Below are 13,924 nucleotides of genomic sequence, written 5' to 3'. Positions count from 1 at the left end.
TGTACTACCAAAAATGTGTTTAATTTTGTGTATGTGTTTATTATAAAAAGGAGACAATTAGTTACCATCACTGGGCCAGGCAGGCACAGGTGATGGACCAGCCAGTCTGTGTCCCACTGGCCTGCATGTCTGCAGAGGGCAAATGCACAGAAGGCCAAAGGGATTCTGTGTAGTCATCAAATGTGTTTACAACCAAGCCCATTTTCACCACCTCTCCTTTGACCAATGTGTCCAACCAGCCATGCCTGAGAGCCACCGATATTTAACTTTTCACCACCGTGACGCCAGAGTTTGTCAGTTTCTACCAGGTGGTTAATAGAGGGGTGGATGGTTGCCTGGTCGGTGTGTGAGCACCATCTAGGTGTGAGTGGAGGTCACTGCAGGCCACAGTGGGCAAACCTCCATCTTTCTACAAGTCCTGCAGAGAAAGCAGGAAGGATTACACTGGGATGTCAGGACATGACTGTTATCCAGCAAGCGAGGAACTGTAGTCTCTGATTTTGGAGACACTGTTAAGTAAAGATGGAAAAAGAAATTAACTGATCCAATTTCTAGTACCTCAAGATTATATGCATCGAAATCACTAAATGTCCAGAATGTTACAAAACTCAGAACCTAGTTAAGGACAGATTGTTTCCCAAATGGTCTCTGCCACCAAAATATCTGATTTTGTCTTGAGCAAATGACGTCTCTCTGAGCCTCAGACTCTTAATGTTGTCTGCTCCATATTTACAGGGAGAACAATATCATACAAGTCATTCATACGGGCCCATTTCTAAGACATAACACCACTTCCTAGTACAGCTTGTAACAGCCACCATTTTATTTCAGATGGAACATCAAATAAAGGATGAACCAGCCTGAGACTATTTGGAGGTGATACTATCAAAACATAATTACGTTGTCCCACTTCCCCTTGTGCCCATTGGAACCCTGAAAATACTTAGGTGGACAACGTCTGGACAAAACTAGACCCATGTCTGGCTAAGGGGATGCAACCAGAGGCCAGTAGGTGGCGCTGCTGAGACACCCATGTGGATCTACAGTAAGACTCAGTCTCATTGTGGAGCACCTTGTGCCCTTAGCCCTTCCTCTAGCCTGGAAGGAGGGCTCAGCAGAGGAAGACAAGCTAGGAGTCATAGAGCAGGACCCTGGAAGGAGCCTGGGCCCTGAATGAGTTGCCAGGGCATCTTCTGTTCTCTGGAACTGCTGTTGAGTGTGCAAAACAAACCCTCATTGGTTAAACCACTGTTGGGTTCCTGCTGCGTCCCTAACTGGCAAAACTTGGGTTTTGTCCTTTGTTTTATTATTCGACAAATATTACAGTATGTGCCTGTAACCATGTACTAGGAACTGTGCCACACATGAAAAGACAGTCCTACCTCGAGGCCCTTGTGGTCTGGTGGGATCAGCTCCACAGAAGCAATGACTCTCCTGGAGGAAGGAGGTGGCCGTGAAAGTCTCTCTCAGGTGACCCCTTGGGAGAATCCAGGAGTTAGCCCAGTAAAGAGGGACAGCAAGGGCTATAGCAGACACCGTTCACTAATCCAAGGGTTGTCTTCTCTTCCTGATGGTGCCTGGGTTTTCATCCTAGTGTCCCCTTCCCTCCTCTTCCTAAGGTGGCTAAATCCCTCTGCTGGTGACCGCTTTAGAGATGGGTATGGGGTGTGGCTCTGACTACTAAGATGGCAAGCACATTCTGCTTTTTTTTTTTGCAGTGCTGGGGCTTGAACTCAGGGTCTACACCTTGAGCACTTCCACCAGCTCTTTTTCGTGAAGGGCTTTTTTTCAAGATAGGGTCTCCCAAACTATTTGCCCAGGCTGGCTTTGAACTGAGATCTTCCTGATCTCTGCCTCCTGATTAGCTAGGAGTACAGGCATGAGCATTGGTGCCCAGCCACTTACTTTTAAGAGGATGTCCCAGGAGCAACAAGCTCTTCCTTCTTCTGAAGGACTTCACGTATTCCCGGGATGCCTAGGCCTGTGGCAGACATCCTGAGAACTGGACGGAAGTGAGCATGAGGGACCCACATGCAGGACAGCAGAGCCCTGTGACCTGCTGCATTCCTCAGCCCCAGAACCACATACCTGACTCAGGTTATGTAAGTCAACAAATCCCCTTGGCGTTGAAGCCATTTGGATTGGATTTCTATTATCTGCAGCCAGAGGCATCCTGCTATGAAAGTGTTCTGAGCCAAAGCAGGAACACACACAGAAGAATCGAGAGATGTCTAAGAAGCAGAGACACTGAAGACCAACAAAGAAGGAGAAAGAGTGGAAGGACATGGGACCACTCTTGTGGGACAAAATGACCTGGCACAATAAAGTGACAACCGGAAGACCATGGAGGAATTACTGCAAGTTTTTCATCAGGGAGGGAATGACACATTTTGATTCATATTTTAGAAGATGCCAGTGGCAAGTCAGTGTAAGAAAGGGTGACAGGAAGACAGGAAGACCGTAAAGGTGTTCGCTTCTCTGCACGGCCAACAATGAAGATTTCAAGAATAGAAGCGATGGCAGGAAGGAAGACAAAGAGTAAAATGCAGAAACCTGCAAAGAGCCCCCATTCTGGATGTGTTGGGCGGAGGGGAGGAGAGACGAATCGAGGCTGGCATTCATTTTTCTGGCTGACTGAGGCTGTTCATGGAGACAGAGGAAGAGGCATCTATACAGCTGAGCTATTCTCTGTGTGGGACTGGGAATGTGAGAACAAATCCATCCCCTGACTCCAGGTCCCAGTTGGACATCTAGGCGGAGCTGTCCTGTTTGCAGTACTGAAGGGGGCAAGGGACAGACTCGTGACCGAGCTGAGCAAAATGTCCCTCGTGCGTAAGGCTATGTCACACATGGAAGCACCATATCACTGAGGCCCACACCCTGGCATGGGTATCATCTGAACCTGATGACCTTAAAGAGTTTTCTGAGCCCTCAGCTAAATGACTTCTTCCCAGTGGGCTAAAATGATGGCACTGACCTCCACTCTGAGCCTCCATGTAAGGACAGTGTGCTGACTGACTGTACAGACAGGGGAGGACCAAAGGTTGGTTCCAAGTCTGACATATTCTGGGCATCTGTAGGAGGCAGATGTGTAAGTCAAAAGGTGCGATAAAGAATTACAGGTGGGTCAGGCAGAAAGGTGCACCTCTGTAATCCTGGTACTCAGCTGGCAAAGCCAGGAGGATCCTGAGTTTGAGGCCAGGCTGGGCTACATAGCAAGACCCTGTCTAAACAAACAAACAAACAAACAAACAAATACAGGTGTCTTGACAGAGTTCTATTTAGGGCACAGTGGGGAGAGGAGCCATCCTCTCTGGGCCCCAAAATAACAGCATTTTAGAAGAAATGACACATAGGCTGAGGCCTGCCAAGTGCACAGGGAGAAGGGAGAAGCAGTGGGGGCAGAGCCCAGGGGCACGGGGCAGAGCCAGGGCCTATTCAGAGTACTTTGGCCTGTGGACAGCAGGGGCCTGGTGGTGGAACAGCACGGAGTAGATGACTCTGACTTGTATTCAGAATCCCTCTAGCATTGATGTACAAGTTCTACTGAAAAGGGGTGAGAGGGGCCGGGGACCAGTGTGGCCCACGCAGTGGTGCAAAGAACAAAAGGTCCAGGACCCAAAATGAAGCAAGGGCTCCTAGAGACCAGGGAGGGGCTGACCCAGTGCCTTCAAGGACATAGAGAGGAAGGTGTAGCTCTTGTTCATATCATGACACAGTTCCTGTTGTTCATGATCCCAGGATCCATTCACTATATCGTAAGTAATGTTTACACCTGGCCACTGTCTGCCTTTATTCCCCTAGATTTAAAGACCGTGCAAACGAGCCTACACCCCTATACCATCACCACCATCACCACCAGCTCAGCCACCTGGGTTCAGGACACTCAATGCACTGAGCCCAGATCTGCACACATGAAGCAACTGTATTTAGTTTTCTCAGAATTTCAATTTACAGACTGACTCTCAGAGAACTGTGTGACTTGATCAAGGCAGTCTGGCTAATGAATCTTCACTCACACTCAGTATGGGAAAAGGCAAAGAAGGGCTGGTCTAAAAACCTGAATTTGACACTGTCTGTCTGAATGTCAGCTTGTTTTGTGTTCATTACACTACTGCCCCGGTTCTAGCTGCAGCTCTAGGTGCTGTCATAGGAGAAGTCACTCTTTTAGTTCAAGTTTACCCCAGTTCTTACCTCCCCCCTTACTCTAGATCCACTTATTTTATTTATCTTTTTACTCTACAGCCAGCCCTGAGTTAAACCGTAATTTATGCTAGCTTTGTTGAGTGGCTTTTTAGAAGACCTGTAATTCCAGGAGTGAACGGTAGATGTCAGTATCAAACAGTTGTAGGATGGATACTCCTTTCTCTTAAGGAACCAGGGAACAAGCCACCTCCAAGTACCAGAAGCCTGGCGTTTACCTAATGCCGTGTGCTATGTCGTTTGTAAAGGATGAAACCCAGCAACACGACAGACTTCCATTACAGTCATCCCTAGCCTTGCTTGGACAGGATCGGACGGCTGTGCAAAAGCCAACCAACGAACAGAAATCTCAGAGGCTAATTTTTACCGGTGAGAAATGACAGACAGCAAGAGTGAGCATGGTCGGCCACTGGACACACCACACGCTGTGCTTTGTTTATGTCCTGCGTTTGGAATTTCACGTGGTAAGCGCGTGAAGCGTTTAGACTAGGCTTCTAGAATGAGTGGAAGCCCACGAGGTAGCAAGGTGCTGTCACAGCTCTCCCAAGAGACACAGTACACACTGGGGTCTGGTCAAATGCAGTTCTGAGAAACTGAGGCTGGTATTTGAAAACCAAATGTTTGAATCCATGACTCATTTGGCCATTACTTATCTCTCTTCTTTAGTGTTCAGGAAGAGCCAAAAGAACCTTTTCTCCCAGGGGAGATGTCATTAGGAGGCCAGGTCTGGAGTACTCCTGTGTACTACAATTGCTAGGATTTTACTGGAAATTGTGCAAATTAAGACATCAGCCAGGCGCCAATGGCTCACGCCTGTAATGCACTACTCAGGAGGCAGAGGTCAGGAGGATTGCAGTTCAAAGCCAGCCCAGGCAAATAGTTCAGGAGACCCTATCTCGAATAAAAACCATCACAAAAAAAGGCTGGTGGAGTGGCTCCAGTGGTAGAGCACTTGCCTAGCAAGTGTAAGGCCCTGAGTTCAAACCCCATAACACCAAAATAAATAAATAAGTAGGAAGAATAGTAAATTTGTAACTATCAGGAATGGGTTGATAAACCCTGAAAATTGATATGATCCATATAAAATAAAACTTGTGGAAGATGCTGTCTATTTACGAATGAAAGGGAATTATCCCAGTATCTGTGCTGCCCACAGAAGCAGTGGGGTTTTCGCTTCTCTTAAATCTAGTTTGTTTTAAAAGCAAACAACTGCAGGAATTTTTATCCTGGGTTTTTCAATAAATGTGCTAATTACTTTTTTTCTGTTTCCTCCTCCAACTGTCCATGAGACCATCATCTGGCCGACTATTATTTTGTCATCTGGAACACTTGCATGACTGTAATGCCTGTCATTTGAACCCTAGAAATCATGAAGGATTTGTTCCCAATGAAGTAAAAATGTAACGTAAATAAGTCTTATACAGGCCCTAAACACAGTGGCTCCTCTATGTGATGAATAAAGAAACTTCCATCTGAAGTCTGAACGCATGAGTTCAAGCAAAGAGCAAGCTTCCCCTTATCACTGTAAACACGTGTGGGTCTTGTGTCTTTTTCCAAACGTGCGTCCCGGTATGTGAGTACAAATAGACACAGTGTGATGGCACAGAAGGGAAAACCCAAAACATACAGACACACAGTAACAGAGTGGAGCCTCAACAGTGGACAGCTCAGTTATGATAATTATGACATTTAATTATGATAACGTCCACCTGTAGAAGAGTAAAATCAAATCTACACCTCGTGAGACACACACTAGGGAGAATTCCAAATGGATCAATGTAAACTATAAAAATGTAAGTGCACAGAACCAAAGATCTTTGAGAGAAAACACAGGAGGATTTCTTTTTTTGAGGCAAAGTCTCCCTAGATAGCCCAGATTGGCCTTGAACTCTTGATCCTCCTTTTTCCTCCCGAGTACTGGGATTACAGGCATGTACCACCACTCCTGACTTGAGAATTTTTCTCTATTTTTTTTGCAGAAGGTCTTTCTACAACATAAAATTCAGAATCATAAAAAAGAGGAAGTTGCTAAATTCATCATTTAAAAAATTTAAAACTTCTATGTGGCAAAAAAAAAAGAACATCCTATAAGCAAAGGCCTACCCAACCCACCCCCATCCCTGCAATTTATTTCATATCATAAATTTGTATCATAAACAACCTCTTTAATGCATGAAAAGTCCAACTACTTGAGGAAAGGATCAACAACTGAATAAAAAATGTGCGAAGGTTCTAAGACAGGTCACACCATGGGAATGTAAATGGTTCCGGGTCAGGAAGGCACAGAGCAGGTGGGAACAGTGGGGCACGTGGGTGAGGAGCCTGGGGCACAAAGTTAAGGAGACCCTGAGAGTTTAGCAAACGCCTCCTTAAACTTTGCACGCAAGGCATCTCACACACCTGATCCTAGTCCAGGCCCCGAATGGCTCTTAAAACACATGAGGTGATGCTCAGCCTCACTCAAAATAAGATAAAGACCACTGAACACTACATGGCACACCATTCTTCACTAATCAGACAGGCAAAAACCCAAAAGGAGGAGAACAAACCACCCCAGCTTCATTGCTGGTGGGAGCATTGAGTTGTTTCAGACGTTCTGCAGAGCAATTTGCTATCTACGAGCTGTCAAAATCGCAAAGCCGTATGTACTCTTGAGTTCCTTCTAAGAATTTGTCCAACAAATACTTGCAAGGTACGAGTGCCTTGCAAATGTACAACCTACATGCACATCGCAGTAGAGAGACCGTGGTTACGTCACACAGTGCAAACCGTGCAAGTGCGACAGGAAGGAGGCTGCTCTCACGGTACCTAAACAGACAGGTCACCACAGCACGTCAAGAAAGGAAAGCGAGTACAGAGCCCATGAGTTCAACATGGTACCACACGTGTCAAAGCAAAGTAGAGAATAATATAACACGAACTGGCCTGTGAACATATGAAAATATATCTTAATGAAGAAACTATCAAAGAGTGGTTACTTCCAGCTGGGGCTGATGGGAGGCAAAGGTCCTACTCCTGATGTTTGAAACCTGTGAATGCCTTCCCTATTAAAAAACACAATAGAAAATTTCATCTGTATGTTTGTCCTCGAGTCCCCATATCTACCTAGAGGCATTTTCCCTCATTGGGTGGTGTCACTCACTGCTTGGCTTCCCCTGACTTTGGGCAGGGACTTTCATGAGACACCCAACCTTGGTGTTGGGACGAGGGGTGCTCCCTTCATATTTTCACTCAGACATCAGGCTCTCGACTTCAGTCATTATTAAGCTAATCAACTATGTCAATAACAGTAATCGTAATTACTAACGATGACGGTGGTGGTGATAACCACAGTACAGTTGGATCCGACATCCATGTTACCAGTAAGTGACACAAGCTGTTTCTGCAAGAGTGTGCCTAGGAACCGAAGGGAGTCGGGGCGTTGCCTCCCTTGGTCTTCTCATCTGAAGGGAGACTGCGGGGCTGTCCACACCCAGCCCAGGTTTCTGCTCTCCTTGTGTTTGATTTCATGCCTTGGGAGCAGTGTCTGGAGAAATGACTTGGGATACTATGAGCATTTCATGTCTGGACAGCGCCTGCACCAGGACAGACTGTCATACTGAGGCGGTGGTATGGTAGCCTGTGCTTGGGGTGGGGTGGGGTGGGGTCTATTTGACCCAGAGCCTTCCCCTCATTTCTCTGCACAAGTGTCAGCCATGGCCCTGCCAATTCAGATAGAATGGTTCAAGTTCCCTTTTTGGGAGCGGCTAGTCACTCCATTAGAAAGCTAGATGAAAGGGGCCCTACACCTCTCCCTGTCACCTGGCACTCAGGTATAGGAGAAGCCCCCAGGTGGAGCAGATTGGGAGCGCAGGACATCCTGTCCCCATCTTAACTAAGTGACCTCTCTTTGGTCTGTTTTGACACTGGCGATCTTGGCTATTTCAAATCATTGTACCATCAGTTTCCAAGGGCGTCTTTCCAGGTCTAGGGAATGACTGAACACAGACTTCCCGGGGCTCCAGCCAGCAGGTGTTGAGGAAGATGTGTGGGCCCCTGGGAGCTAAGAATGGCACCTCAGTTGGAGGCTGGATTAACTCAGCAGCAGAGAGCAGTGAGCAACACTGAAGAGGCATGGCATCTTCTCCGGCCCATCAGCCCTGAGCCCTTGATCACCCCGTCTCTACAGTGCCTCCCACTGTCATTTGTTGTTTCAGTGCCCTGGTGTTAAACTGCATGTGCTCATCAAAACGTGTAATTCCTTTGCTGGTTAACTGAGTTTTTAATCACTTTCTCCAGTATGTTCTAGGCTTGATGTGGGTAGAAACCATAATTCACCTTTTCCATCACCTTTCCCATGCCTAGCCTAGTATGTGGCAGTGAGTGCTGTGGGATTAAAAGTACTTAGGATAATTAACAACTACAGATAGACAGATGACAGATAAGATAGATAGTAGATGACAGATAGGCAGAGAGATAAGATAGATAGACAGACAGTAAGATAGATAGAGAGACAGATAGATAGATAGATAGATAAAAAAATCCAAACAGAGTTGTTCCAGTGGTTGAAAATGAGAAAAAGGATACATAATAGGAACAGAGCGTATACATAATAAGGTAATTTCACCAGGCTTATACTCAGTTTCAATTTAAGGTTGTTTTTTTTGTTTTTTTCCTAAGGCAGACCACCACGTGCAGCACTTCCCTTGGATGTGTGTGGAGTCTTGGAAGCTTGGCCACCTCATGGTGTCCTGCATTTGAGAACATGTGCGGAGGTTCTAGGATGGAAGCCCAGTTACTCATTGACCTAAGAACGGTCTTCCTCTGTTGCGGAAGGTGAATATTTTTGACTGAGTCTGCAGCTTCAAAAGGGATACATGTGGAGTGAAAGGGGAGGAGGGAGACCCCACCCACCCGGCCAGATCAGCTCAGTCCTGTTTAAATATATATATATATATATATATATATATATACCTCCTGCCTCAGTCTCCCAAGAGCTGGGATTACTAGACCTGAGCCACTAGGCCCAGCCTCAGTTTAGAAGAGGTCATAAGAACACAGCAAAGACTGCAAAAATTTCACACTAGGCTGAGCCTTTCCTTGATTATTTTAAGCAAAGGAGATTTCAACAAGCAGTTCCTAGCTTTTTCATTCATTCATATATTTTAAAAATCATTGAAAATTTTAATTTGTTAACTTCTGAGGAGACAATACGTGTAATACTCAGTCTCTCTCCTTCAGGTGCTCAGACACATGTCAAAACAACCACAACAGAGTATGACAAGCTTTTGATAGTCACAGTGGAAAGGACTGGGAACACAGCTTGTTTGGGGTGGGGGTCCGTGGGGGTCACATAAGTTTGGAAGTCAAGTACTTCACAAACTCTCCACCCTGTCTCAAGGCTGAGTCGCACAGCCTTCTGGCAAAGGAAGAGGCAATTCACCAATGCAGTCATTCTTTGGTTTCATTAAAGTAACAATACAGCTGGAAGCAAAGCCCAGGAAATCAAGCTGGTAAGCAAAAGAGGGGGAAAAAAAAGTAACTCTGAAAGGGCAGAGAAAGGCTCACTTCCCCAGTTCAGGAGAGCACAACAGCGTGAGCAAGATGGACTGTATGTCACCCATCCCGCCAAGGGCAACATGAGAGTGCCGAGTTTATCTCTGAACGTTTGGAAGCAGTTATCTGCCTTAATTCATTGAATAAATATGAAACTGTCTGCCGACGTGTCCAAACGGGAGCCCAGGACTGTCACAGCAGCAAAGAGTATGGGTGGATGGTGACAATGTGGGGGACGCACTCTACCCCAGCATGAGGGAGACTGCACTCAGGTTCCTCTGCAGTCAGCTCTAGAGGGACTCAAGATGTTCACAGTAAGCAACAGAAAAAATAATGTGCAGCAGACAGGAACTTAGAGAGGTGTCAAGAGTTGTCTCCATCTTGGAGACCTTGGGCTTTGGGGAACCTGGCCAAGGAGGCTTCACCTCCCTGTTTCATCTGTACCCAACTGCTCACCTCAAGCCACAAGTGAGAACACTCTGTGTGGGCTCCGGACTCACTTCCCTTGCTGAAACCCATCAGCTAGAGTCTCCTCCACGTTTGTCTGAAGTACACATTCTAATGGTAGGCATTCTGCTAAAGAGTGGACCCAGAACAGCACTCCAGACTGAGGGGAAGGGGAAAGCATGTGAGGAGGCACAAACTGGAGGCCTGGGTCAGGGAGTACCAAGTCCCAGCCCAGCCAGCATCAGAGCCAGAAGGCCTGCACTTTATTCTATGAGTACTAGGGAGCCACAGATGGTACTTAAGCAAAAGAGGAGCATGTCTAGGTGTGTGTTTTAGAAAGACGACAGGAGGAAAATAAGCATAGAAGAGGGGAGAGCACATGAGTGTTCTTTTCCCCTAAATTACTTATATACTGCTTTTTCTGTTCTGATCCAGTTCGGCCTCAAAAGCCAATGTTTATAGGAAACTCCTATGTAGCACTTGGGTGTACAGGTTGTTGGTAAAATTGGGGTGAGTCATTCCTGTTTGCCTGGGTCACAGTGAAGATAAACGCATACATGAAACCGTGTGTGTGTGAGGCACAGCACAGAGTTGGGTGCGTGGCCAGATGCTCAGCGGCTCCTTGCTGACTTATATCAGCCCCGACACTGGTTCTGAAGCAGCCTGGTGTTTGCAGAGCACCTCCTTCATGACCAAAGACCGTTATCATTTTTACTAATTTCTTTTCAGGAAAGGGGGGCCTGGAAGCGATTCTTACTACTTTCAATACTTCAAGGCTGGATCCTGAGGTTTCTGAGAGGTTGATGTCCAAGAAGCCAAGGAGACTTTTCTAGTCCTGCTCTCAACATGGTATTCTTTCAAATGCCTACTACACCTTCGTATCAAAGTATCATCTATTTTTATTAAGATGAGAAAAAATAGTGACATATACCCAGCCAGCTGAAAATTCAGATTTAAAAAAACACAGAGTTTACAGCTGAGATCAAATTAAAAAATAAATCATAGCACACACAGTTCCTGGGCTGCTTCAGGGTAGAAATTACAGCATGCTCTTTGGTAATTAGCCCAAATGCTACTCCATTCCTGTAAGTGGCAGTCGTAACCGGGTAGGCTGAATTCATCTCTGGGACCTCTCTGAACACTGGCCAGATGTTCCCATTGATGTCGGGGGAGAGGCTGGGGTAGGCTAGGGTATAGCAGGCCAGAACTCCCATACAGCCTCTTTGATTTGGGAAAGACAGAGTTCCCTGCCCTTCAAGGTCTACCTACATCTACGTGCAGCCATTGGCCAGGAACCAACACAGGAGGTCCATCAGTCCCTGTCAAGAAAAGGCATGCCCCCCCCCACCTCCCAGGAACTGGAGGTCAAGCCCCCATCAAGCCGGTCCTAGGCCATCAGCATCCCTTCCGCCTCCTTCCAGCTCTTGGGTCTGGACCGGCAAGCGGGCCAACATGGGCTCTACCTGGAGCTGGAGCCAAACTGAGCTTGTGCCGGGTGGGCCCGGAAACTTTATTTGCCTCAGTGTGGCCAGTGTGCTTCCCCTAGCTTCTCTGTGGGCTTGCCCCCCATTCTCACCTAAGGCTGTCACCTCTCCTTGGCTTCTGTTGCAGGCCTAGCAATTCCTGACACATGAGCAGTCTGTGTCAGCTTTCACAGCCACATGGCAGGGAGCTGGAGCTATCAGTTTGAACTCTGGGCTTCCAATCAAATATTCACAAGGAAACGGTTCCCTTTGAAAACTGCAAAGTAAACAGAGCTTCAGCCTGGGAAGCAAACAGACTTCTGCCAGTCAGTGGCTCCAGCATGTGAGGACAAAAGGCAGTGGGTCAAAGTGTTCCTTGTGATGACAAAGTCCTCTCAAGGTACTCACGCCCCTGGGATGTGTTCATCCTTGCCTTTCAGCAAGTATCACCTGCACACAGCAGGTGCTGTCCTGTGGTTTGGTTTTCATCCATCTGTGTCCCCATCAGTGTTTGGTTTTCTTTCAGCTCTATGAAACCACTTTCTTCCCCAGACAACGGACCCATTTCATCTTCCCTTCAGTCATCTCCAATTGTCTTCCCTCTGTCACCCCATATTCACCTCTCTGGCCCTTGTTAACTATATTTTAATCGATGGGCTCCTTAAAACCTTGCTACTCAAAGAATGACCCAGGGGCCAGCAGTGCCACCTCTACAGGGGAGCATGGGAGAAAAGCAGACTTAGAGGTCCTTCTCCAAATCTAGTAAGGCAGCATCTGCAGCCCCCCGGGGGTTAACACTACAGTGTGAAAACACTGCCTGAAAAGACAATGAGAATCTCACAAATCTATAATCTGCCACACACATATACCAAAAAAGGTGTGCATAGAAACTCAAGTTTCTTGGGATAGATGTGAGCACAATGACAATGTTTATTAACAAAAGCCAGCATGCTCCCTAAGTGCCAGACCTGGAGTGAGGGTCACAGTTCTTTACCTCAACTTGGGCTTTGGTATCATCAGCTCATCTTGCAGAAAGAGGCACAGAGAGCTGAAGTAACTTCCACAAGGTTGCACAGCAAATCAGGAGAAACAGACAGGATTTGAACTCAGGCAGGCTGGCCATTGTATCACCCCACCTCACCCCAGTGTGCACCTGCACTCAAGAAATGAAATAGTTGGTCAGAACCGGGGAGAAAATGGTAGACTGCACTAGGGTCCGTGTGATAAGCTAAATGGTATTTCAGGAGCAGAGACCTTCATGATGGAAACCACAGAACTTCCTCGGTGCCCAAGGCTCAGAGAGAAAAGCCACATGAAGACCAATGGATGGAAAGCTGGAGGCCAGGACACACTCAGCCTTGACAAGCTCCCGCCATGTTTCCCGAGACCTCCTCTGGGCAGCCTGCCGCTCACCCTCTTGGAGCTTACCTTTTCCAAAGACATTTTATCCACCTCAGATATCAACTGACGGCCTCTACCTTTCTCAACCTTCACTCCAAATCTGAGAACGTGGATCCACCTTGCTAAGTTGCTTCACATTCTTTTTGAAACTTTTTACCAAGAAAATGGAATGACCTCATGCCCAGCACTGGCGGACACTTGTGCTCTGTACGTTAGTTGTGGACATTGTTAAGACAAATGTTTTTGTAATAATAAGGGGTTGGGATTAATTTTATAGAAAAGCAAACTTATACCAGGACGGTTTTCTCTCTCTCGCTCTCTTTTCTAAAGGACACTGTAAATTTCTAAATGAATTTCTTATATTTAAAAAAAAGTGATGGGGGCGAGTGTGCTTATTAAAGCAAATTTTAGCCTTAATATCAAACATACAGCAATCTACATTCAAAGTATAACAGAAACTTTCAGGCGCTATGGCCAAGACTTCCTCCGACGGAAGTCAGCCCTGCCTGCTACTGGGCACTAATGAAGACAGAGTGGCCTCCAGAGTCCTTGCCAGCTAGGTCTTAGCTTCACTCACACATTTATAGATGAAAGGAGGTTTGAAGGTCAGGCCCAAGTAAATGTGGCCATGGAACCTGTGCCAAATGGTGCTTTCTGTCCATGCCCAGCACCCAAGGATTCTCTCACGCCCAGGATGTTTGCAGAAAACCAGGCAGGGAGTTTCTGGAACAACTTCAGAAGCTCAAGGGGGTGGAAAGTCTTTCGGCTATCAAAGGAGCCACAAAGCTTTCCTTTGGAAGACTGCCTCCTCTGGGGAAGGCAAAATAAAATATGCCACTCCTTCAAATGTCACCTTATAATGCCACCTGCTACTG

General features: G+C 46.7%; 1 protein-coding gene across 1 annotated transcript in view; it reads right to left on the bottom strand.

Annotated features, from left to right (window-relative positions):
• The window catches only part of Thsd4 (thrombospondin type 1 domain containing 4), a 552,173-nt gene that overhangs the window by 275,276 nt on the left and 262,973 nt on the right, over positions 1-13,924 (bottom strand). The gene's annotated exons all lie outside the window — the stretch shown is intronic.

The sequence above is a fragment of the Castor canadensis genome, chromosome 19 (assembly GCF_047511655.1).
Source record: "Castor canadensis chromosome 19, mCasCan1.hap1v2, whole genome shotgun sequence".
Lineage (NCBI taxonomy): Eukaryota > Metazoa > Chordata > Mammalia > Rodentia > Castoridae > Castor > Castor canadensis.
Note: the sequence above shows the minus strand (reverse complement) of the source record. Positions and strands in the feature narration are given on the sequence as shown.